Here is a 24,291-nt window from a genome sequence, read left to right as displayed (position 1 = left end):
CTCAGACAGGACTAACTAAATGACCACCACCACAATCTGACTAGCACTTTAAACTGCTCTCAAATAAGTAGGTCACATTGGTAACTTAGAAGCTTATTTTGTTACCTCCAAATTTCTGGTATCTTAGTCTTTATACAGGGAGAGGAGAGAATTGGAAGGTCAGATAAAGATGGAAGAGTTGCTGGGGATGGTCTGTCCTGAAGCTAAAGAAGCAATATTGACAGAGATGTCAACTCTATCATAAACTCATGCGTCTTCCTTCCCCTTTGCTCTCCCATTTCTTTTTCCCTTTACCACTGCCACTTATGTCACAAGATTCTGCTTGTTGGACCAAATGAAGGATGGACTCGGACTGGAGTATTCCAAGCAGAATGGAGAGTCCACAGCTGTCCTTAGATAGCATTTCATGATACATTTGGTACATGTTCAAGTTGAAAAATGCAGTGAGAGTAGCAATAACTGTAAAATAGGTTATGACTGGAAACTGGTCTTATTGCTCCACAAAACCGACTGGCAATGCCCTTGGGGTCTTTGTGCATTTTTTTTTTTTGTACTTTTAAGTTTGTTTACTTGGCTATCATGGGCATGCTTATCTAATGCCTACCTTTACTGTAGTTTAGCTTATAAGCACTTAAAAAAATTAATACCCTTCTAAAACTTACAAGGACTTTAAGGAAATTAATACCACTGTGAAAATAAAAGACTATTCATAGGTATATGGAAAGAGCAATTTTTATATATTTATCTCTGATTAAAATAGTGCTCTGACTCTTCTTATCTATGTTTATCTAAAATGTTCAAAGCATGGTCATTTCATTAATATACTGACAATAATAAAACTGCATTTATATTTACTTTGTCTACTTAGCTTTACTGTTAATGCCATGAGGCTCAGAATTCACTGTGAGATATAAATTATACTTTTGTTTAAATTTATTCTGATTCACTTCTTAAATATCTCAGTTCAGTCATTCAGTCGTGTCTGACTCTTTGCGACCCCATGTACTGCAGCATGCCAGGCCTCCCTATCTATCACCAGCTCCTGGAGTTTACCCAAACTCATGTCCATTGAGTAGGTGATGCCATCCAACCATCTCATCCTCTGTTGTTCCCTTCTCCTCCTGCCCTCAATATTTCCCAGCATCAGGATCTTTTCAAATGAGTCAGCTCTTCGCATCAGGTGGCCAAAGTACTGGAGTTTCAGCTTCAACATCCGTCCTTCCAATGAACACCCAGGACTGATCTCCTTTAGGATGGACTGGTTGGATCTCCTTGCAGTTCAAGGGACTCTCAAGAGTCTTCTCCAACACCACAGTTCAAAAGCATCAATTCTTCAGCACTCAGCTTTCTTTACAGTCCAACTCTCACATCCTTACATGACTACTGGAAAAACTATAGTCTTGACTAGATGGAACTTTGTTGGCAAAGTAATATCTCTGCTTTTTAATATGCTGTCTAGATTGGTCATAGCTTTTCTTCCAAGGAGTAAGTGCCTTTTAATTTCATGGCTGGAGTCACCATCTGCAATGATTTTGGAGCCCCCCGAAAAGGTCAGCCACTGTTTCCACTGTTTCCCCGTCTATTTGCCATGAAGTGATGGAAGTAGATGCCATGATCTTAGTTTTCTGGATGTTGAGCTTTAAGCCAACTTTTTCACTCTCCTCTTTCACTTTCATCAAGAGGCTCTTTAGTTCTTCTTCACTTTCTGCCATAAGGGTGGTGTCATCTGCATATCTGAGGTTACTGGTATTTTTCCCAGCAAACTTGATTTCAGCCTGTGATTCATCCAGCCCAGTGTTTCTCATGATTTAACTCTGCATAGAAGTTAAATAAGCAGGGTGACAATATACAGCCTTGACGTACTCCTTTTCCTATTTGGAACCAGTCTGTTGTTCCACATCCAGTTCCAACTGTTGCTTCCTGACCTGCATACAGATTTTTCAAGAAATATCTCATGTAAAACTTAAATATTCCATGAGAGGAATGTCATCTGAAGTTGTAAGAGAACAACCCCTCCTGTTATACCTTAATATATATTAAGGTATATTAAGCTTTGTTTTAAAAAAAATCACCCTATTTTCCAGTTGGGTAAAGGTAATAAAGAATCTGCCTGCAATGCAGGAGACCTGGATTCGATCCCTGGGTTGGGAAGATCCCCTGGAGGAGGAAATGGCAACCTACTCCAGTATTCTTGCCTGCATAATCCCATGAACAGAGAAACCTGGAGGGCTAGAGTTCATGGGGCTGAAAAGAGACACGATTGAGGTACTAACACTTTCACTTTTCAAAGCCCTGTCACTATAAATGTGCAGAGGCTTTCCTAAAGCAGGTGGACAGTGTCAGGGCTAGTCATCTGTGGATAAGTTCATGAACCTGAGCCCTGAGAGTGGGAGTTAACCACCTAGGAAAAGAAACATCATGCTCTCCCAACTTCTCCTGGGTTTGAGTATTAGGTTGCTAGATGTTAGAAGGTATTTTGGCAGGTTGGAGGCTGAGTAGGGAGCCATCCATGTACTGAACTGTAAGCTGAAAACAGCTAAACTCTATGCTAGACTGTCCAGTTCCATGACATTCTATGTTGATTTCTTTGTGTTCTTTCCAAATATTGAATTCCCTTATAGTTAAGTATTGCAGCCTTCCCTTGGCTGTGCACTGGGGAATTAAGAGAAGGCTTGAACCAGAGGAGTAAATTCAGAGCAGTGCCGCTATTCTCTGTCTTGCAGGCGTCACTAGTGGGACATGCACAGGGGAGGTGCATCCCAGGATACACAACCAAAGCTCCAAAAGGCCTGGGTTGAAAACTTTGAAAGATCATGGTTTTTATTTGCTTAAAAATAAAAGCTTTTTTTGTTTGTTTGTTTTTATGACATCAAAGATATTTTATTTGTAATTACATCGTCAGGGAAGAGTGCAGTTATGAGGTGATTTTTACTTCCCTTTTCTAACTTGTTTACTTGGGCCTCCAAGCCTTAAGAACCAGGTGTACATATATCCCCTCCCTTTTGGGCCTCCCTCCCCATCTCCCTCCCCACCCGGGATATATGCACACCTATGGCTGATTCATGTTGAGGTTTGACAGAAAGCAGCAAAAATCTGTAAAGCAATTATCCTTCAATTAAAAAATAATTAAAAAAAAAAAAAGGTGGAGGGAGTTCCCTGGTGGTCTAGTAGTTCAGAATCTGCCTTATAATGCAGGGGATGTGGGTTCCATCACTGGGTTGGTCGGGGAACTAAGATCTCACATGCTGAGGGGCAGGTAAGCCCTCTCGCTGCAACTTGCGGAGCCCATTCTCTGCAACTAGAGAGTCTGTGTGCTGCAATGAAAGATCCCGCACGCCACAACTCAGACCCAGCACAGCCAAGTAAAATGCTGAAGGAAGGGAACAAGGTGGAATTACTAACAGCATGCTGGCATTCTTTTGCCTTAATTTAACATCTGGAAACATACAGTAAAGGCTTATCCATTGAATTCTGTACATATATGTATGTGTGCATATATATGTGTGTGTATCTAGCTCCACATTCCCTCAGTATACACGCGATACATGTGACATATACAAATGAATCAAACATAGGACTACATCTTGGCTATTTCCTTATGTCCAGTGAGAAACTTACTACTTCCTGATGCCTGGTGTCTTTGCTGAATGAATGTGTTCAGAATAGGTTTGATTTACTTGAAAATAATATTTTTCTTAATGTTTTTAATTTTAGATATCTCCAATTTAAAACTGGGGAATCGAACTCTGAGTACAAATAACCACTTTCACAGAGGTTTTTGATGATATTATTACCATGTTAAAAAATGAAACGTTTAAAAATCTGAATTTTGGTTTGCATATTTCCCTAAGTCCCTGGTGGCTCAGATAGTAAAGCGTCTGCCTGCAATGCGGGAGACCCGGGTTCAATCCCTGGGTCGGGAAGATCCCCTGGAGAAGGAAATGGCAACCCACTCCAGTACTCTTGCTTGGAAAATCCCATGGACGGAAGAGCTTGGTGGGCTACAGTCCATGGGTCACAAAGAGTTGGACATGACTGAGCGAATTCACTTCTTTAATAGGAAGCATAGAAAACTGTCCATCTTTAATTTCCTCCTCCACATGAAGGATCTTCTCTATCTTCTTTTGGCTTGTGCTGGCCAAGATGTCCCCAGCCCTATTGATTGAGATGGCCAGTTCTATGACCCCTGTCTAAAGGCCACGCAGAGCCTCTGTGTCCTTATTGTCTTCTTTGAAAACTGCTATTAATAGTTGTATATCTAAAAAACAATTTTGGTTGCTGTTATTTTATTTTTTTGCTGTGTGAACTTTGGAGTTAAAGATTGGAATCCTACCTGTAATTCCTCTCTAGCTCAGAGTTGTTTCTGTTTATTGGGCGTATTTTGCTTTTGGTAGTAGAGAGAGCATACTTCCCTAGAATGTCTGTAGTGACTGAAGGGGAACATGGAAGTAAAGTGCCTGAGGAAGCACCCAGCATGTGGACATTTATTTATCAGTCCCTTCCTTCACATTTCTTTTCCAGAAACAACTTTAGTTTTCTTTCTGACATTTTCCAGTGGGTGATCTATGCTAAAATTATTATTATTATCAATTGATATAATTTTAAAGCTTTACCTATAGTTAATACTTTCATTGTTGTTTGGTTGCTCAGTTGTGTCTGACTCTTTATGACCTCATGGACTGTAGCCTGCCAGGCTTCTCTGTCCATAGGATTCCCCAGGCAGGAATACTGGAGTGGGTAGCTGTTCCCTTCTCCAGTGGATCTTCCCAACCCAGGGATCGAACTGCATCTCTCATGTCTTCTGCGTTGGCAGGTGGATTCTTTACTGCTGAGCCACCAGCAAAACCCTAAGAATTTACTTGTGTATCCTACAGTATTAACTAAAATGCCCTAGTAAAAGCTGAATGGAGTCAGATTGAGAGGCCTGGTATTGGGTTGGACAAAAGGTTTGTTTGGGTTTTTCCATAAGATGTTACAGAAAAACCTAAAGGAACTTCTTGGCCAACCCCAATAGAAGCCATGTATTCCCTGAGTCTCCTGTTGTACTTTATGGGCCTAACCAGTTCTTTACTCACAAGCCTTCAGGGCTGAAGGAGACTGGAACATTTTGTGTTTTGCTTGAAGTGGGACTGGCTGCAAAGAGACAGTTTTGAAGTTCATATATTGTTCTGAAGCTAAAGAACATTGTCACACATACCTGCTAGAATATTACAATATTATCTGCTTTTGCTGTATATCTTGTTGAGTTGAGCCTTCAGTTCAGTTCTGTTCAGTCACTCAGTCGTGTCCGACTCTTTGCGACCCCATGAATCGCAGCACGCCAGGCCTCTCTGTCCATTACCAACTCCCAGAGTTCGCTTAAACTCACGTCCATTGAGTTGGTGATGCCATCCAGCCATCTCATCCTCTGTCTTTCCCTTCTCCTCCTGCCCCCAATCCCTCCCAGTGTCAGTCTTTTCCAATGAGTCAACTCTTCTCATGAGGTGGCCAAAGTACTGGAGTTTCAGCTTTAGCATCATTCCTTCCAAAGAACACCCAGGGCTGATCTCCCTTAGAATGGACTGGTTGGATCTCCTTGCAGTCCAAGGGACTCTCAAGAGTCTTCTCCAACACCACAGTTCAAAAGCATCAATTCTTCAGCGCTCAGCTTTCTTCACAGTCCAACTTCCACATCCATACATGACCACTGGAAAAACCATAGCCTTGACTAGACGGACCTTTGTAGGCAAAGTAATGTCTCTGCTTTTGAATATGCTGTCTAGGTTGGTCATAACTTTCCTTCCAAGGAGTAAGCGTCTTTTAATTTCATGGCTGCCGTCACCATCCACAGTGATTTAGGAGCCCCCCCAAAATAAAGTCTGACACCGTTTCCAGTGTTTCCCCATCTATTGAGCTTATATGCCAAAGTGAATATTAAAAATATTTTATAGGATTTTCTGATTAGTATATTTTATGTTATTTTTATTATCTTCCTTGATTGCTAATATTTAATAATAATTACCTCACAATTTTGAGGTAAACTTTATAGGTTATTCTCACTGAGGATTTTTACCTTAGTTATAAACGAAGTTATAAACCAGTCAATCTTAAAGGAAATCAACCCTGAATATTCATTAGAAGGACTGATGATGAAGCTGAAGCTCCAATACTTTGGCCACCTGATGCGAAGAACTGACTCAATGGAAAAGACCCCGATGCTGGGAAAGATTGAAGGCAAAAGTAGAAAGCGGTGGCAGAGGGAGAGATGGTTATATAGCATCACTGACTCAACAGACGTGAATTTGAGCCACTCTGGGAAATGGTGAAGGACAGGGAAGCCTGAAGTGCTGCAGTCCTTGGGGTTGCAGTATCAGACACAATGTGCCAATTAAACGACAAGAACTTAAATGAAGAAAGCACATTTTAAAGCAAACCTTTGCTCATTCTTTGCCCAAATTATTATTTTTTACTTCTTTGAATTTAAAAATCTCATTTGCAACTTTGAACTCTATTCTGCTCCTGGGCTTTTCTTTCTTTTCCTTCCTTTCCAAACCCCATCTCCCCTCTCACACTGTGTATTTAAATCTGAGTTTTGCTACTGGCCTTGCTGCTTACACCCTGAAAACTCTAAATAGCTTATCCTGCCAATTTTGTATTATCTGTGAAAACTGTAGCCCATTTCTTTTTTTCTACCTGGCTACTTCAGGCTCCATCATTTGTTTATTTTCTTCAGGAAAAAAAAGAACCTGATATTTAAAGTCTAGCTTGGATTTGCCTCTTTCAAGAGCCTTGTAGGACCTGCTAGGCTTATAAATGAGAATCCGGATTTGTTGGGAGGGAGCTTGGACCCCAAGAGCACACTTCCCACCCCAGGACCCAGGTGACTGGGGCTGTTTCTAACACCAGGCACCACTAGACTTGTGGTGATTACTTATTATCAATATGTGGGAGTGACCCTGAATAACTGACTCTCTTCTTCTTGACAGTACCGCTGGACAGCACATAATCTTCATGTGGTAGGAAAATATAGCTTAGGGAACCTAGCAAGCGACCCATTCCTCTGTTCTTGCCTGGAGTATCCCGTGGACAGAGGAGCCTAGTGGGCTACAGTGACTCTTTGGGACCCCGCAGACTGTAGCCCACCAGGCTCTTCTGTTCACAGGACTCTCCAGGCAAGAATACTGGAATGGGTTGCTGTGCCCTCTTCCAGGGGCTCTTCCTGACCCCATGGAGTGAACCTGCGTTGCCTGCAGTTCCTGAATTGCAGGCAAATTCTTTACTGCTGAGCCATCAGGGAAGCCCAGGTGAAGTTGACCTGATTCAAAATGTCAATCAACCAATCATTAAATTGATTTCCTATTGTATATTTAATATGACACCAGAAGCAATGAGGTTTCACTAAAAGTTACTTGATGTGTCATTTGATATATACTTTATTTAGACTTATGTGGTAGTGGAAGTTCTTTCTGGAGGAGGCTGTGCAGGAGGAACATACATCTTTAAGAGCACTGTAGACTGTAGTTACACGTATCTACTCCTCAGAAGACTTTCTGGGGTACAGAAAGACATGCTGGCACCATCAGTATGTGGCCAGTAAATGAAAACTTAGGAATGAATGAAGGACAGAGGAGAGAAGGCATGGAAGGAGAAGACAGCCTAGAACAGGGTCCTCATAGACTCCAATGCTTAATAAAATAATAAGCCAGCCAGGCATCTTTATTGAAAGCAGAATTAGCTGACTTACTCCTTAGAATCCGAAAATCAATGTAATAAATGGACTCTAGAATCTACAGCTTCTGAATTAATAGGTTTCTTTTTTCCTTTCAGTTAGCTTTGAACTCAATAAAGAAGGAAGATACTTTAGGACACACTGTTCTTTTGGTTATGATGTTCTGTTTTATGTATACAGTTTTGTATCTGTTGTTGATCTTTTTTAAGAAGCGGGATTGAAAAATTATATAAAAAAAAGAGGCAGAGGACTTTTATTGACACTTTATCTTCTGAGTTGAGGTTGGGTTTTCTTAAACTAAGCAGTGGTTTTCTTGTCTGGAAAGGAATTCAGGTGAGTGTTTTTTGTTTCTGAAATCTGGAGGACACAGTCTTAAGGTAGAAACTATAGTTCATGCTTCCAAATATAGCTTCTCATGTAAATAGTCTTAACATCGGAAGGTCAGGTCTTTATTTTATTTACAAGGTAGATTTTATATGATATGCTTGATTTTTTAAAAAAACAATAGCTTAAACTTTATTAAAGAAAGAATTATAATTTGTGCCAAAAAGCTGAGTTTCTAGTCATTAGTTTATTCCCAAGTCTTATCTCTTCAGCTAAAGCATTTTATTATCTGGATCGCACTGTCTGAGGGCTCGGATTCGAGCACAGCAGTGATTGCGTACCCGGGGCTGAATCAGAGACAGGGAACACAGCTTCCTCCTGGACTGCCAGGCTCCTGCCTCTAGCTCGATCCTGCGCCTAGTGGTGAAGATTGACAAGACCACACATGAACGTGGATTTCGTTTTCGGGGTGTGACTGTGGCAGTGGGGGTGTTACTTTTTATTAGAGCGAGTGACCTTTCCTAGCATCCTCTGCAGTTCCAGTTCTGTTAGGTGTAGTCAGCCAGAGACAACTGGCTAGTTATTATGATAGGTAGGGCTTCCCTGGTGGCTCAGATGGAGAGTTCACCTACAAGGCAGGAGACCCAGGTTTGACCCCTGGGTCAGGAAGATCCCTTGGAGAAGGGAACGGCAACCCACTCCATTATTCTTGCCTGAAGAATCCCACGGACAGAGGAGCCTGGTGGGCTATAATCCATGGGGTCGCATAGAGTTGGACACGACAGAGCAACTAAGACATACACATGATCGATTTAGTCCACGTCTTCCTTTGACTCCAGCTCTGCCTCTCTTAATTCTTGTTTGTGGAAGTTTAGTATTCCGAAATAGAATCCAGCAAATGTCGGCTAGCTGGTGTTCTCTCATATCTGTTCTTTATGTTTCTGATAAGTCTGATTGTGGATATGATCCATGCTACAACATGGTACTAGATCATAGCATGGATCATATCCACAATCAGACTTTTTTTTTCCCTTGAATATTTATTTCATTTATTTATTTGGCTGCACCAGGTCTTGGTTGTGGCATCTAGTTCCCCGACCAGGGATTGAACCTGGGCCCCTGCATTGGGCGTACAGAGTCTTAGCCACTGGACCACCAGGGAAGTCCCTCAAGTATCCTTTTTTAAAATTTAATTTTATTTATCTATTTCTTTTTGGCTGTGCTGGGCCTTCTCTAGTTGCGGTGCATGGGCTTCTCACCATAGTGGCTTCTCTTGTCGCAGAGCATGGGCTCTCGGTGCTCAGGCTTCAGCAGGGACAGCACGTAGGCTCAGCAGTTGTGGCTCCTGGGTTCTGAGCACAGGCTCAGTAGTTGTGGCGCATGGGCTTGGTTGCTCCCCAGCATGTGGGGTTTTCCTGGATCAGGGATTGAACCTGTGTCTCTTGCATTGGCAGGTGGATTGTTTACACTGAGCCCCCAAGGAAGCCCTCAGGTATTCTTCATCCTGTGGGACCAGCATGGTTCACTAGCAAGGTGGCTGTTTTTAGGCAATTGTTTCAAGTTATTGGGAATTTCGTTAAATTCCATAAACCAACAATATATCTGTGTCACTCCAGAAAATTTCACTTTAGCCCTTGGTTAAAAAAAGGAAAAATCTCTAGAAGGTTTTGCTTGATAGAATTTCTTCTGGTAGATGTTTAGGGAGGTATATGTGCATGTTGGTATACCTAAAGGCTGATCTACAACTTTTACATTTTCCTTTGATATATATTCTCCTCCAATAAAACATATAAGGTATGGATTTTGCACCATAGCTTAAGAAAATAAGATAATATACTTCTGCCTGCATCAGTCTTTTCTTCGCCAATTGGGTGTACTCTCTTCAATGAACTATCATGCACTTAAACTTCAAACTTATCACCTTAGGTTTGTATTGCAGCCATTCATGCCTGTTAAATTGTCACTCCTGTGAGATCTGAGACTCCAGTGAGACCAATAACTTGTTATTGAATGTTCAGTGCCCAAAGGAGTGTTTTGCAGATAGTCGATAGTAGATATTTCCTGATTGAATTGATTGAATTATTCACTTTTAATATCTCTTCAATTGGTGATCTGCAGAAGATAGGATACTACAAGGAGGTGTAGGTAATAGTAGCAGCCTCTTTGTACTTGGAAGCTACACCCAGGAAACAATATCACTGCAACAATTTATTCTGAACTTGCACATCCAGAGAAACTTAAGGTCTAATCTAGTACCATGTTGTAGCATGGATCATATCCACAATCAGACTTATCGGAGACATAAAGAACAGACTTTTGGACACAGTGTGGGAAGGAAAGGGTGGGATGATTTGAGAGAGTAGCATCTGAGACATATGCATTCAGTTCAGTTCAGTTCAGTCACTCAGTCGTGTCCGACTCTTTGTGACCCCATGAATCGCAGTGCGCCAGGCCTCCCTGTCCATCATCAACTCCCGGAGTTCACCCAGATTCACGTCCATCGAATCAGTGATGCCATACAGCCATCTCATCCTCTGTCGTTCCCTTCTCCTCCTGCCCACAATCCCTCCCAGCATCAGAGTCTTTTCCAATGAGTCAACTCTTCGCATGAGGTGGCCAAAGTACTGGAGTTTCAGCCTCAGCATCATTCCTTCCAAAGAAATCCCAGGGCTGATCTCCTTCAGAATGGACTGGTTGGATCTCCTTGCAGTCCAAGGGACTCTCAAGAGTCTTTTCCAACACCACAGTTCAAAAGCATCAATTCTATGGCGCTCAGCCTTCTTCACAGTCCAACTCTCACATCCATATATGACTACTGGAAAAACCATAGCCTTGACTAGACGGACCTTAGTCAGCAAAGTAATGTCTCTGCTTTTGAATATGCTATCTAGGTTGGTCATAACTTTCCTTCCAAGGAGTAAGCGTCTTTTAATATCATGGCTGCAGTCACCATCTGCAGTGATTTTGGAGCCCCCCAAAATAAAGTCTGACACTGTTTCCACTGTTTCCCCATCTATTTCCCATGGAGTGATGGGACCAGATGCCATGATCTTAGTTTTCTGAATGTTGAGCTTTAAGCCAACTTTTTCACTCTCCTCTTTCACTTTCATCAAGAGGCTTTTTAGTTCCTCTTCACTTTCTGCCATAAGGGTGGTGTCATCTGCATATCTGAGGTTATTGATATTAATGCCGGCAATCTTGATTCCAGCTTGTGTTTCTTCCAGTCCAGCGTTTCTCATGATGTACTCTGCATAGAAGTTAAATAAGCAGGGTGACAATATACAGCCTTGATGTACTCCTTTTCCTATTTGGAACCAGTCTGTTGTTCCATGTCCACTTCTAACGGTCGCTTCCTGACCTGCATACAGGTTTCTCCAGACGCAGGTGAGATGGTCTGGTATTCCCATCTCTTTCAGAATTTTCCACAGTTTATTGTGATCCACACAGTCAAAGGCTTTGGCATAGTCAGTAAAGCAGAAGTAGATGTTTTTCTGAAACTCTCTTGCTTTTTCCATGATCCAGTGGATGTTGGCACTTTGATCTCTGGTTCTTCTGCCTTTTCTAAAACCAGTTTGAACATCAGGAAGTTCATGGTTCACGTATTGCTGAAGCCTGGCTTGGAGAATTTTGAGCATTACTTTAATGTGAGATGAGTGCAATTGTGCAGTAGTTTGAGCATTCTTTGGAATTGCCTTTCTTTGGGATTGGAAGGAAAACTGACCTTTTCCAGTCCTGTGGCCACTGCTGAGTTTTCCAAATTTACTGGCATATTGAGTGCAGCACTTTCACAGCATCATCTTTCAGGATTTGAAACAGCTCAACTGGAATTCCATCACCTCCACTAGCTTTGTTCGTAATGATGCTTTCTAAGGCCCCCTTGACTTCACATTCCAGGATGTCTGGCTCTAGATTAGTGATCACACCATTGTGATTATGTTGGTCTTGAAGATCATTTTTGTAAAGTTCTTCTGTGTATTCTTACCACCTCTTCTTAATATCTTCTGCTTCTGTTAGGTCCATTACCATTTCTGTCCTTTATTGAGCCCATCTTTGCATGAAATGTTCCCTTGGTATCTCTCATTTTCTTGAAGAGATCTCTAGTCTTTCCCATTCTGTTGTTTTCCTCTGTTTCTTTGCATTGATCGCTGAAGAGGCTTTCTTATCTCTTCTTGCTGTTCTTTGGAACTCTGCATTCAGATGCTTATATCTTTCCTTTTCTCCTTTGCTTTTTGCCTCTCTTCTTTTCACAGCTATTTGTAAGGCCTCCCCAGACAGCCATTTTGCTTTTTTGCATTTCTTTCCATGGGGATGGTCTTGATCCCTGTCTCCTGTACAATGTCACGAACCTCATTCCATAGTTCATCAGGCACTCTATCTATCAGATCTAGGCCCTTAAATCTATTTCTCACTTCCACTGTATAATCATAAGGGATTTGATTTAGGTCATACCTGAATGGTCTAGTGGTTTTCCCTACTTTCTTCAATTTGAGTCTGAATTTGGCAATAAATGATCTGAGCCACAGTCAGCTCCTGGTCTTGTTTTTGTTGACTGTATAGAGCTTCTCCATCTTTGGCTGCAAAGAATATAATGTCTGATTTCAGTGTTTACCATCTGGTGATGTCCATGTGTTGATAGCCAGTGAGAATTTGCTGATTGATGCAGGGAGCTTAAACCCAGTGCTCTGTGACAACCTAGAGGGGTGGGATGCGGGTGGGAGGTGGGAGGGAGGTTCAAGAGGGAGGGGACCTATATATATATACCTGTGGCTGATTTATGACAGAAACCAACACAATATTGTAATTATCCTCCAATTAAAAAGAAAACAATTGGACTCTCAGGGTTGGAAGGGTCCTGAGATGGCACCTGTTTAAACCTTCCATCCAGTGCTCGAGTTCCTTCTGTGGCAGTGGTGTCCACCTTGGCTATCAATTTGAATGACTTGAGCTTCAAAAGCCCTGTAGTAAAAAAAACAAACCCGTTTTCATGCTTCATCTCACTCCAGCTTTATAAACATCTCTGTGGGTGGGACCTGGGCCTCCATCCTGGAAAAAACTCCTTGGGTGGTTGCAGTGTGCATTCTGGGTTCAGAACCAGGGTATCTTCCCCATGTGATCGAACTCCTCTGGTGATGAGCACCTCACTATCCAACTTAATCTTGTGTTTATTCCATTTACCCCAATAGTGACTTAATTATGAATGTTTAAATTATATACTATTTAAATTACATAACATAAATCAAGCGTCCCAATTTAATACTCAGCTGTTGATAAACAACACTGAAGAGAGAGTGATATTTAAATTCAAGTTATCCTCTTTGAAGAGGTACTGCTGTACTTTTGAATGACTTCCAAAAGGCTGATCATAAAGAACCACTTTACTCATTTTCAAATTCTATTTTAGTGGTAATCAAGTTACTTGGTGTGACTCAGATGAACAGTCTACTCTTAGAGTATTAGGATCATTTCACTTTCTTGTACCTGGAAAAACAGAGAAGAAACGGGCAGATTGCTTTTGTATTCACCTGCCTGCACCCGTTAAGGAGACCCTTTTGGAAATGTGCTGGTTTCTTAGGACTGCAATGTACCATCTAGGAAACTTGAGGTATGCTGGAAGGGGAGCTTTTGTACAGCTCTTTGACTTGAGAGGAGAATTTTTAGAGAAAGCTGTATGTGACCACACTGAGACTGCTTATCTATATGTCAACTCACTTGAATACTTTTGCATTCCCTTTGAACCTTTAAAAGAATCTAGGTGCTAAAAGTCAGTATGTAACATCATTACTAGGTACTTATATAGCTTTGGAGTCAGACAAACCTGGATTTGAGCCTTATCTCCATGTCTCCTCATTGTTATTCTTATTCCATCGCTAAGTCATGTCTGATGCTTTGCCATGGACAGCAGCAAGTCAGAATTCCCTGTCCTTCACTCTCTCCTGGAGTTTGCTCCAACTCATGTTCATTGAGTTGGCAATACCATCCAACCATCTCATCCTCTGTCACCCTCTTCTCCTTTTGCCTTCAATCTGCCCCAGCATCAGGGTCTTTTCCAATGAGTCAGGTCTTCGCATCAGGTGGTCAAAGTATTGGAGCTTCAGCATCAGTCTTTCCAATGAATGTTCAAGGTTGATTTCCTTTAGGATTGGTTTGATCTCCTTGCAGTCCAAGGGACTCTGAAGAGTCTTCTCCAACACCACAGTTCAAAAGTATCCTAGGGCAAAAATTATCATTGTATCTCAGTCTCATATCTCTGTTTGTAAAGTAGAGATAATGACACATATCTTATAGGGGTGTGGTGAGGACTGATAGTAATAATGCATCTAAAGTCTCACCTTAGCCCCTGGGTTTTAGGGGCTATTAACTTAAAATAGTTAAGTAGTTTGCACTGAAACCGGGGTTTTCAAGGATGAATAAAAGTTTGTTGGTAAAGAGGAGAGTTAAGGCCATTTTAAGGAGAGAGAGAAAAGAGAAAACCCTCCAACACACCAGCCTGTGGATCACCTGGCAGAACTATTTGTAAGAAGACACGGTGTGGGGAGTGCTCTGGACGCAGTGAACCCTGTGGAGGTGGTGATCAGATTTAAGGACAGGCAAGAGCTGCAGTCCATGGGGTTGCAAAGAGTCGGACACAACTGAACGACTGAACTGAACTGAACTGAACTGAAGATGGGTCCATGATGAGTGTTTTATATCTGGTTATGAGTTTTGATTTTATAAAGTTTTGAGTCAGTGAGACCCACTTGTGTTTTAGGAATGTACCTGGAATATAGAAATCCAGGTGGCCAGTTGTTGCAAGTTTATGTCCAGTAACTCAATGACATAGGAATAGAGTAATTATAACAGGAGTTAAGAGATTTGAATGAGTTTTCTGGCTGGTTTTGCTTTTTGTATGAGGGAAGAGTTTTGAACATAAAAGACAGGGTTAAGGGGTGTGTGTGTGTGTGTGTGTGTGTGTGTGTGTGTGTGTGTGTGATTTCCCCAAGGCCTAAAGGTCATTAGAGGCAGGGACCCACTTCTAACGCTTGTTTGGTACCCACAGTGCATCAAATCATACTCAATAAATACTTAACTACATTTGAGTAAAAAACAAAATTATAAGATCTGGGATGTTTGTATATGTATACTTTATTATTTTGATAAATCTATGGGATATTACAAGAATAATCCTGGATGCATAGTGGAAAATTCACTCTTCACCACCTTTGGTTAAATAAAATAATCCAGGTATCTGATAACATAGCGATCTCATTAAAATTAATCTTTGTATTTAATAATGTGTTCTCTCTTCTGATTGTTACCATTTCCTTTAAAATGTAATTGTCTACAATCCTTTTAATTTTGGGTGTGTCAACAGAACTGTTCTTCCCATTTTGCAGTTGAAGAATTCTGCTAGGGCAGTTTGAGACAGACCAAATCCTGAACTTGGAATTCTCAGTGGTAATTCTGTAGCTCAAAGCTTCAGTCATAAATCCTGAGACCAGGAAACAACAAGCAGTGACGCTATTAGAAAGGCTTTCATGTTCCAAGAAGTGTATTACTTTATACACAAAATAGTCAATGCATTATTTAAATATTATTACATGGGGACTTTTTATTTTCCTGGGTGATCCCCCCCCCCCCCCCCCTTTTTGAGGCTATCTAATGCTATTGGATTGTAAACGTAGGTTCACGTGAGTGCATTCGGGGACACACACCAGTTGAGGAGGTCCTGAGCGAAGTTCTCACACACGCAGACTGTAGGGTGGCAACGCTTAACCTCGAACAGGTAAAGAGCCACTTCCGACTCCCACGGAGTCGGGAGAGAGTGTGACCTTGTGATTCCCATTCGTAAGGTCTGCAGGAAGATCCTGTATCACCAGGACTCAGCACTACTCACCGATCAATTCTGCAGCCAGGGGAAGACACCGAGGAGGAGAGCTGACCTGTCAGATGGCGGTTCGCGTGAGACACGGCACCTGCCTCCCCGTCAGCGCGTCTCAGGCCCTGTACCTCTGACGACGGAAGAAAGCAGGACGCTCCTGGGCGGTTTCCGGTCTGGCTTCCGCTGACAGGAGGGCGGGCAGCCGCTGCGTGCTGGGCTCCTTTCTCTGTGCTGCGGCACTGTGGTGGCCACCGCAGGGCCCTTCCAGGGAAAGACAGTGACAGAAGAAGAGCGACGTGGCCGGAGCCTCTGTGAGGCTGAAAAACCACATTCTACTGACCCTGCGCTCCAGGGTCTGGCTGGGTGACCCGGATGTGTGACACGTGGGCCAGTGGTCCCAGGACTTAGGTCACAGAGACACGCATGGTCGTTCCGTCAGTGAGGTGACTGATGAGTTGACCAGTCTGTTGACTGGGAGCTCACGGTACATCCTGATAAACTCTCTCGGGGACAAATCCTCTGAAATGGCATCATGTCTGTGGTGATGACTGGATTCTCGTAAAGAAAAGCCTTCTCCTTATTGACTCTTCCTCCTATTCATTTAGGGGTCTTCCTCGTGCCTCAGTAGTGAAGAATACGCCTGCAATACAGGAGTTGCGGGTTCAATCCCTGGGTGGGAAGATCCCCTGGAGGAGGGCATGGCAACCCACTCCAGTATTCTTGCCTGGAGAATCTCACAGACTCAGGAGCCTGGAGGGCTACGAACTATGGGTTCACAAAGAGTGGGACATGACTGAAGTGACTTGTCATGCACGCATACCTATTCATTTAGGTCCAGAGGATCCAATTATACCTTAGCTTTTTATGTTACTGAGTCAAGGGATGAGGCAGGTCTAGTTACTTCTTACATAGTTCTCTTGTTGGAACAAAGGCCCTGAAAGATGGCATCTGTGGGCCTTTAATATCAACATTAAACAGCAGGTGAATTGTATTTTCTTTACATGTAAGGAAATAATGACTTCTGTAGAGTAACTCTGAAATGCAGCCATTGCATTATTGTCAGGACTGATAAATCTCTTAAACTGTTATCAATTCTGTCATGTACTTTATGTTTTAAGATGCTCCTAGATAATTCTTGTCCCACAGAAACTGTGAGATGGTAAATATTTGCTGCTGTTTCAAGTTGATGTTGTGGGGTGATTTATTATGCAACAATAGAAGATAGCAATACATGGGAATTCTGTATTTTCCTGGGTGGTGTTTTTCTTTCCCTTTGAGGCCATCTAATGCTATTGGATTACTTCCTTTGTGTTTTTCCTTCAGCTCTAGAATTCTTGCTTATGATAGTGAGTTTTAAAACTAACAATTGTAAAGTGGTACTTTTCATAGTGATTGTCACACAATAGTGCGTAAGGAAATTGTAGTCACATCTAGTAGTTCTAAGCAAATTTGGTATAAAGGTCTGTACTAAAAAATGATATACTCTGCTTGTGCAGAAGAGAATTTTTGTAACCTATTTTCCAACAAATGTGTATTTTTCCTCTTTAAGATATTACCTGTTTGAGATTATTTTATGTTTTAAATCACATTGTGAAGTTCGGAGAAAGAACAAGCTTGGACATTTTTTATGAAGAGTTTATTGTAGGGAGGAAGACAGAATATAGAAGTAACTGCTGCCTTCTTGGCAGGGAGGGGTATTTTCAGTGTTTTAATCAGTGCTGTACTGCCCAGGCAAAATGTGGGCAGAGTTTATAAAAGGCAGAATCCTGCAGTGGAGGGCACACATGTGAGGCTTGTGTGACTGGCACCACCCATGAGCCAGAATGCTCACCAAATCCACACGTGGATCACAGATTCCATCACGTCCCTAATGACATGACTCATCACTTTCATGTAATAGTATGTCGTTGATACTTAGACCATTAATCAAGGAGCACATGATATTTATAAATCTAATTATTTTCAGAAATATGATAATCCAGAACACCAGTATGACATGGATTAATATCTAGTACCTTTATGTTTTTTAATCACTCATATTTTACTCTTGAAAGTTGTACAGTCTTTCAGAAATGGGCCTGTTAACTGGGGATCCTGGTGTTTCCTAGGGTTCCAGGGGAGGGAAGGTTAAGATGAGTCAGCTCTTATCAGAGACTGTGAAGACCCATAAGCCAACAGGATGCTATACTTCTGCATCACATCTTCCTAATATCTGTTTCAAAATCTTTGTTCTGTTGAATGAGAAGAAACGTTCTCAATGAAAGCTGATTCATTACCTATTTGTGCCCATTTCTCCCCACCTCCCCATCAGCAAATTCTCTCTCTTTCTCTCTATGCTCTAAATTCTCTATCTTGGCTAACTTTGTGCCAGTGCAGAAATGATTAGTAAGAATATCATTTAGATCAAACAATAATTCATTTTGGAAACATGACTGTCTTATAGCAACAAAGCAAAGGCAGAGAGATAAATGAATACATATTGCCTTCACATATAAAATTTTGTATGTTTACATACACAAATGTAGATATAGACGTTATATGTGTGTGTGTGTGCATGTGCGTGCGTGCACGCATGCATGCTTAGTCAATCAGTGGTGTCTGACTCTTTGTGACCCCATGGACTGTAGCCCAGTAGGCTCCTCTCTCCATGGGATTCTCCAGGCAAGAATACTGGAGTGGGTTGCCATTTCTTTCTCTAGTTATATATGTATACTTATGTTTACTTACTCATATGTAACAATGCATATGTATAACAACTGGGAAGCAGAGACTGGGGTTCAGGCATAAGGACCTGACCAAGGTGAGTGAGCAGATGACAGACAAAAACAAAGACTCAAAGATGCCTCCAAGGGTTCTAGTTAAAAGACCTACTTTAACCTCGTGCTGCTGCTGCTGCCAAGTCGCTTCAGTCGTGTCCGACTCTGTGCGACCCCACAGACGGCAGCCCACCAGGCTCCACCATCCCTGGGATTCTCCAGGCAAGAACACTGGAGTGGGTTGCCATAGAGATATATAATTACAAAACTTTGATTTTTATTGATAGAACCCAGAGGTGTGGTGATGGCAGGAATTACTATCCTGTGAATGAGAAAATAGAGACTTGAAGAATTTTAACTGACTTGCTTAAAGTCTTATAGTCAATAAGGAACAAAACTGAAAGTTGAACTGGGGGTTCTGTCTTCAGATCTGCTTAGAACTTTCCATTCCCAGAGATTCCTCAGTCCAGTCCTTGGATGGTTCTCTGGGGTTCCGTAAGGTGATAAAATGTATGCTTGTGTGTAGTCTGAATTTCCTCACCGGGGGACTCAGACTTGCAGATTCGCAAAGGGGTCACGTCTCAAAAGAACTTAAGAACTTGGTTTCTCCTTGGTTACTGTCTGGCCCATGTGACTGAAAGGATGATGAAGTAGGAGGGGCAGCCCTACCTAGTAACTGGATTGTGGAAAAGCCCTCTCCCAGAAGGGAGGTGCCTCATGGTGAGAAGACTCCTGCGTGTGGGATCAACCTGGAGCCTGTTATACAGAATGGAGTAAGTCAGGAAGAGGAAAACGAATACTAAATACTAACATGAAATCTAGAAAGATGGTATTGAGGAATCTATTTGCAGGGCAGGAATAGAAGCGCAGACACAGAGAACAGACTGTGGACACAGCGGGGGAAGGAGAGGGCGGGGCGAGTGGAGAGAGTAGCGTGGAAACGTGTGCGTCACCATGCGTGAAGTAGAAAGCCAGTGGGAATCTGCTATATGACATAGGGAGTAACCCAGCGTTCTGGGGCAACCCAGAGGCATGGGAGGGACGTTCAGGAGGGAGGGGCCGTATGTATACCTACGGCTGATTCATGTTGATGCGTGGCAGAAGCCAATGCAATACTGTAAAGCATTTATCTTCCAATTAAAAAGGGAGAGAAAAAGCAAGACTGTGGAATTCAGTGGATTTTTAAAGGGAATTTTTTACCTGGGAAGGAGCTGGCTCTGGATCCCAGTTGGGGAAACAGGTTGGACTCAAGAGCTTAGGTCTCAAAGATTTCGTGACTCTGCGAAGGGGTTAGAGCTCACCCGTGTATATGTGGGGTTTCTGGTCCCTTTGGCCTGCCTCCCACAGACAGTAGGTTCTTCACTCTGCTGTGGGCTGATGACCAACCGCAGAGGAACTGGACTCTCCCAGAGGAACTGGGAGACTCTGGTTTCTAACCACCATCAGCGGGGTGCTGTGGACAGTTCTAGTGAGGGCGGTGTGGGTGCCTTTTGGTGAAAACAAGCTTAAATTTTGTTATCAAGAGCCATTCTCTGCCATTTTATAATCTAACCTCCAATAGCTCTGTTGAAAAGGGGATGACAGAGGATGAGATGCCTGGATGGCATCGCCGACTCAAAGGACGTGAGTCTGAGTGAACTCCAGGAGTTGGTGATGGACAGGGAGGCCTGGTGTGCTGCGATTCATGGGGTCGCCAACAGTGGGACATGACTGAGCGACTGAACTGATACTCTGTGAGTGGAATACTTGTTAGTATCCACTTAATACTAGTTAAGTGGAAGTGGCTCTATATGAAAATGTCTATGGAGAAGTTCTCTAATTGCCACAATTCTTTCCCCCCCACCATCAGCAGTAGTAAACAGGAAAAATTCTTTAGCAGAAAACAGGGAAGAACTAAAGTAGTGAGGCTGGAGTCTGAGACTGCGTGGACGAACATAGCCTGCAGACGAAGACCTTGGTAGGAGTTACTGTGGACACGCTAGCGACTTTCTGAAGTTGAACTGTGTCCGCTGTGAGGTTTTGGCTTTTATAAAAACTTGGAGACCATCAGAACAAATTGACATGAAAGTCGTGTCAGAGTAAAGCATTGCTGATGGCTCACAACCTCAAGCGTGGCCCCCGAAGCGTTTTGCAACACAACAGTTCTCGATCCTTTGAGTGTTTACTGAGGAGATCAATGTTGGCGTATCCGTATGAATGTGCACATTTGTGCTGTTGGCAACTGGTTTAAAAAGCTTAGAGCAAAGTCCTGTGGCACTCACAGCATCTTCTCTCTAGTAAAAAGGTACCAATAACAATTACCTTCAGACTCACCGCCATGAACCAGCGTATCCAAATGATCTTCAATGGTTTGGCTCATCCTCTTTCTCAGGTAGAGACCAGAAAGTTGAAAGTGTGTTTTGGGGCTAAGATTTTTTCAAGTGCAGTTAAATCACAGTTAAGACTTTTCTTCCAGACAAGATCGTATGAAAAATTCAAATGTCTCCCTGTTTAATGTTAAATATGAGGGTAAAGAATCTTGGCTATAAATTGGCAGAGATGGATAGAGAGAAACTCATTCAAGCTACTCAAAATGGCAATAAGACAAACGGCTTCCCACAGCTGTCATAAAACAGTTGATAGAGACATCATATTTAAAAAATAAAATGTTATTTATTTTCTTCAGTTCGAGGAAATGCCTTTTGTTTTTCCTTTCAGAATAAGAATAAACATTCATCTTTATGGCAGTCTCATGCCCTGGGAAAAGGCGTCTTTTGTCACAGAATTTACTTGAAGTCTCTATGAGCACAGAGTGTTCTAATCCAGCTTGTACAGAACGTACATTTTTATAGTTCTTTACAGTTCACAAAGCTCTTTGAACATTTATTATCTCACTGAATAGGCTGGAGTCCTATTTCTGATTTCCCAGCTGATCTACCATTTGAAAAGCAGAAACTGCGAAACCTCTCCCAGATTCACTTTTTTTTTTTTTTAAATGAGGAAATTAGTGCCATCCTAAATGACTGGGCTTTTTTTTCAAATAGATTAATAAGAGTGTGTTTTCTCTATAAATAAGCTAGCAACCACAATACCTGAAGATCACAATCAACTGATCCAAATGTTGTTGAATTAACTATTTAATTTGAGTTTTGGAGTGCATTAATTTTATCAAGTAATGATTAGAAGAGCTTGGTGCAGAATTATGTATCAGTATTACTGGTATTTCAATGTTTTTCTTTCATGTGTATACATCTCTTAAAATAATCAAGTTTTATTGTATTTCATGTGATAACTCACTCTTTAGTAGAATCAAAAGCTTATGCCTAAATGGTTTCAGTTCAGTTCAGTCACTCAGTTGTGTCTGACTCTTTGCAGTCCCATGAACTGCAGCACGCCAGGCCTCCCTGTCTATCACCAACTCCCGGAGTTCACCCAAACCCATGTCCATCGAGTCGGTGATGCCATCCAGCCATCTCATCCTCTGTCATACCCTTTTCCTCCTTCCCTCAATCTTTCCCAGCATCAGGGTCTTTTCCAATGAGTCAGCTCTTCGCATCAGGTGGCCAAAGTATTGAAGTTTCAGCTTCAACATCCGTCCTTCCAATGAACACCCAGGACTGATCTCCTTTAGGATGGATTGGTTGGATCTCCTTGCAGCCCAAGGGACTCTCAAGAGTCTTCTCCAACACCACACTTCAAACGCATCAATTCTTCGGTGCTCAGCTTTCTTTATATTCCAACTCTCACATCCATACACGACCACTGGAAAAACCATAGTCTTGACTAGATGGAACTTTGTTGGCAAAGTAATGTCTCTGCTTTTGAATATGCTGTCTAGGTTGGTCATAACTTTCCTTGCAAGGAGTAAGCGTCTTTTAATTTCATGGCTGCAGTCACCATCTGCAGTGATTTGGAAGCCCAGAAAAATAAAGTCAGCCACTGTTTCTGCTCTTTCTTCATCTATTTGCCATGAAGTGATGGGATCAGATGCCGTGATCTTAGTTTTCTGAATGTTGAGCTTTAAGCCAACTTTTTCACTCTCCTCTTTCACTTTCATCAAGACGCTCTTTAGTTCTTCTTCACTTTCTGCCATAAGGGTGGTGTCATCTGCATATCTGAGGTTATTGATATTTCTCCCAGCAATCTTGATTCCAGCTTGTGCTTCCCCCAGCCCAGCATTTCTCATGATGTACTCTGCATAGAAGTTAAATAAGCAGGGTGACAACATACAGCCTCGACGTACTCCTTTTCCTATTTGGAACCAGTCTGTGGTTCCATGTCCAGTTCTAACTGTTGCTTCCTGACCTGCATAGGCTTTAATTATTTTTTTCCCATGGAAGGTAAATCTTTTTCCTTTTCAGTACCTCAAAAAGTAATCTTTTCCATTTGGATTTAGTTAGCATGTCTTTTTTATTCTTCATAATATGACTAAAGATAACTCAGTATTGTTTTAGTCAGGTTTTAAAATTTTTATGCTGCAATATGGTTATTTAAAGCTTGAATTCTTTTTCCTGTACTTGAATGGACTTCATAAATAAGTGTCAAAATGAAATCCTTCTTATTTGTTTTGGCAGTAAATGAAATAGTGGTATGGGTAGTGTTGGGGATGGGGAAATCCCCCCACCCACTCCTCTTGAGTTCTTATGCCTGAAATGGATGCAAGACAGATTAACAGAGGGAAAAGAAACAAGTTTAACTGGTTAGCATGGAATCTCTCAGAAATAGGACCAAAAGGAAGCTAATGCAAGCAATTTTTATATTTCTTAGACAAAGAAACAATAAATTTGAGAGGAACTGACAGGACAAAGAAACTTAGGTTGGGTGCTTAATTATTAAGGAGTTTAGGCAAAGTTTGGGTAGTAAATTTTTTTTTTTTTTTTTTTTAATTTTAGTTTTTTATTTTTTAAATTTTAAAATCTTTAATTCTTACATGCATTCCCAAACATGAACCCCCCTCCCACCTCCCTCCCCATAACAACTTTCTGGGTCATCCCCATGCACCAGCCCCAAGCATGCTGCATCCTGCGTCAGACATAGACTGGCGATTCAATTCACATGATAGTATACATGTTAGAATGTCATTCTCCCAAATCATCCCACCCTCTCCCTCTCCCTCTGAGTCCAAAAGTCCGTTATACACATCTGTGTCTCTTTCCCTGTCTTGCATACAGGGTCGTCATTGCCATCTTCCTAAATTCCATATATATGTGTTAGTATACTGTATTGGTGTTTTTCTTTCTGGCTTACTTCACTCTGTATAATCGGCTCCAGTTTCATCCATCTCATCAGAACTGATTCAAATGAATTCTTTTTAACGGCTGAGTAATACTCCATTGTGTATATGTACCACAGCTTTCTTATCCATTCATCTGCTGATGGACATCTAGGTTGTTTCCATGTCCTGGCTATTATAAACAGTGCTGCAATGAACATTGGGGTACATGTGTCTCTTTCAATTCTGGTTTCCTCGGTGTGTATGCCCAGCAGTGGGATTGCTGGGTCATAAGGTAGTTCTATTTGCAATTTTTTAAGGAATCTCCACACCGTTCTCCATAGTGGCTGTACTAGTTTGCATTCCCACCAACAGTGTAGGAGGGTTCCCTTTTCTCCACACCCTCTCCAGCATTTATTGCTTGCAGATTTTTGGATCGCAGCCATTCTGACTG

General features: G+C 41.9%; 1 protein-coding gene and 1 non-coding gene across 2 annotated transcripts in view; one reads left to right on the top strand and one right to left on the bottom strand.

The window, feature by feature from the left end:
- Positions 1-24,291, top strand: part of FGF14 (fibroblast growth factor 14) — a 649,969-nt gene that overhangs the window by 21,470 nt on the left and 604,208 nt on the right. The window lies entirely within an intron of this gene.
- TRNAG-CCC (transfer RNA glycine (anticodon CCC)) lies at positions 9,123-9,194 on the bottom strand. The gene has a single exon. It is a non-coding gene; the product is annotated as a tRNA-Gly (tRNA).

The sequence above is a fragment of the Ovis canadensis genome, chromosome 10, assembly GCF_042477335.2.
Source record: "Ovis canadensis isolate MfBH-ARS-UI-01 breed Bighorn chromosome 10, ARS-UI_OviCan_v2, whole genome shotgun sequence".
NCBI classification, from domain to species: Eukaryota; Metazoa; Chordata; class Mammalia; order Artiodactyla; family Bovidae; genus Ovis; species Ovis canadensis.
Note: the sequence above shows the minus strand (reverse complement) of the source record. Positions and strands in the feature narration are given on the sequence as shown.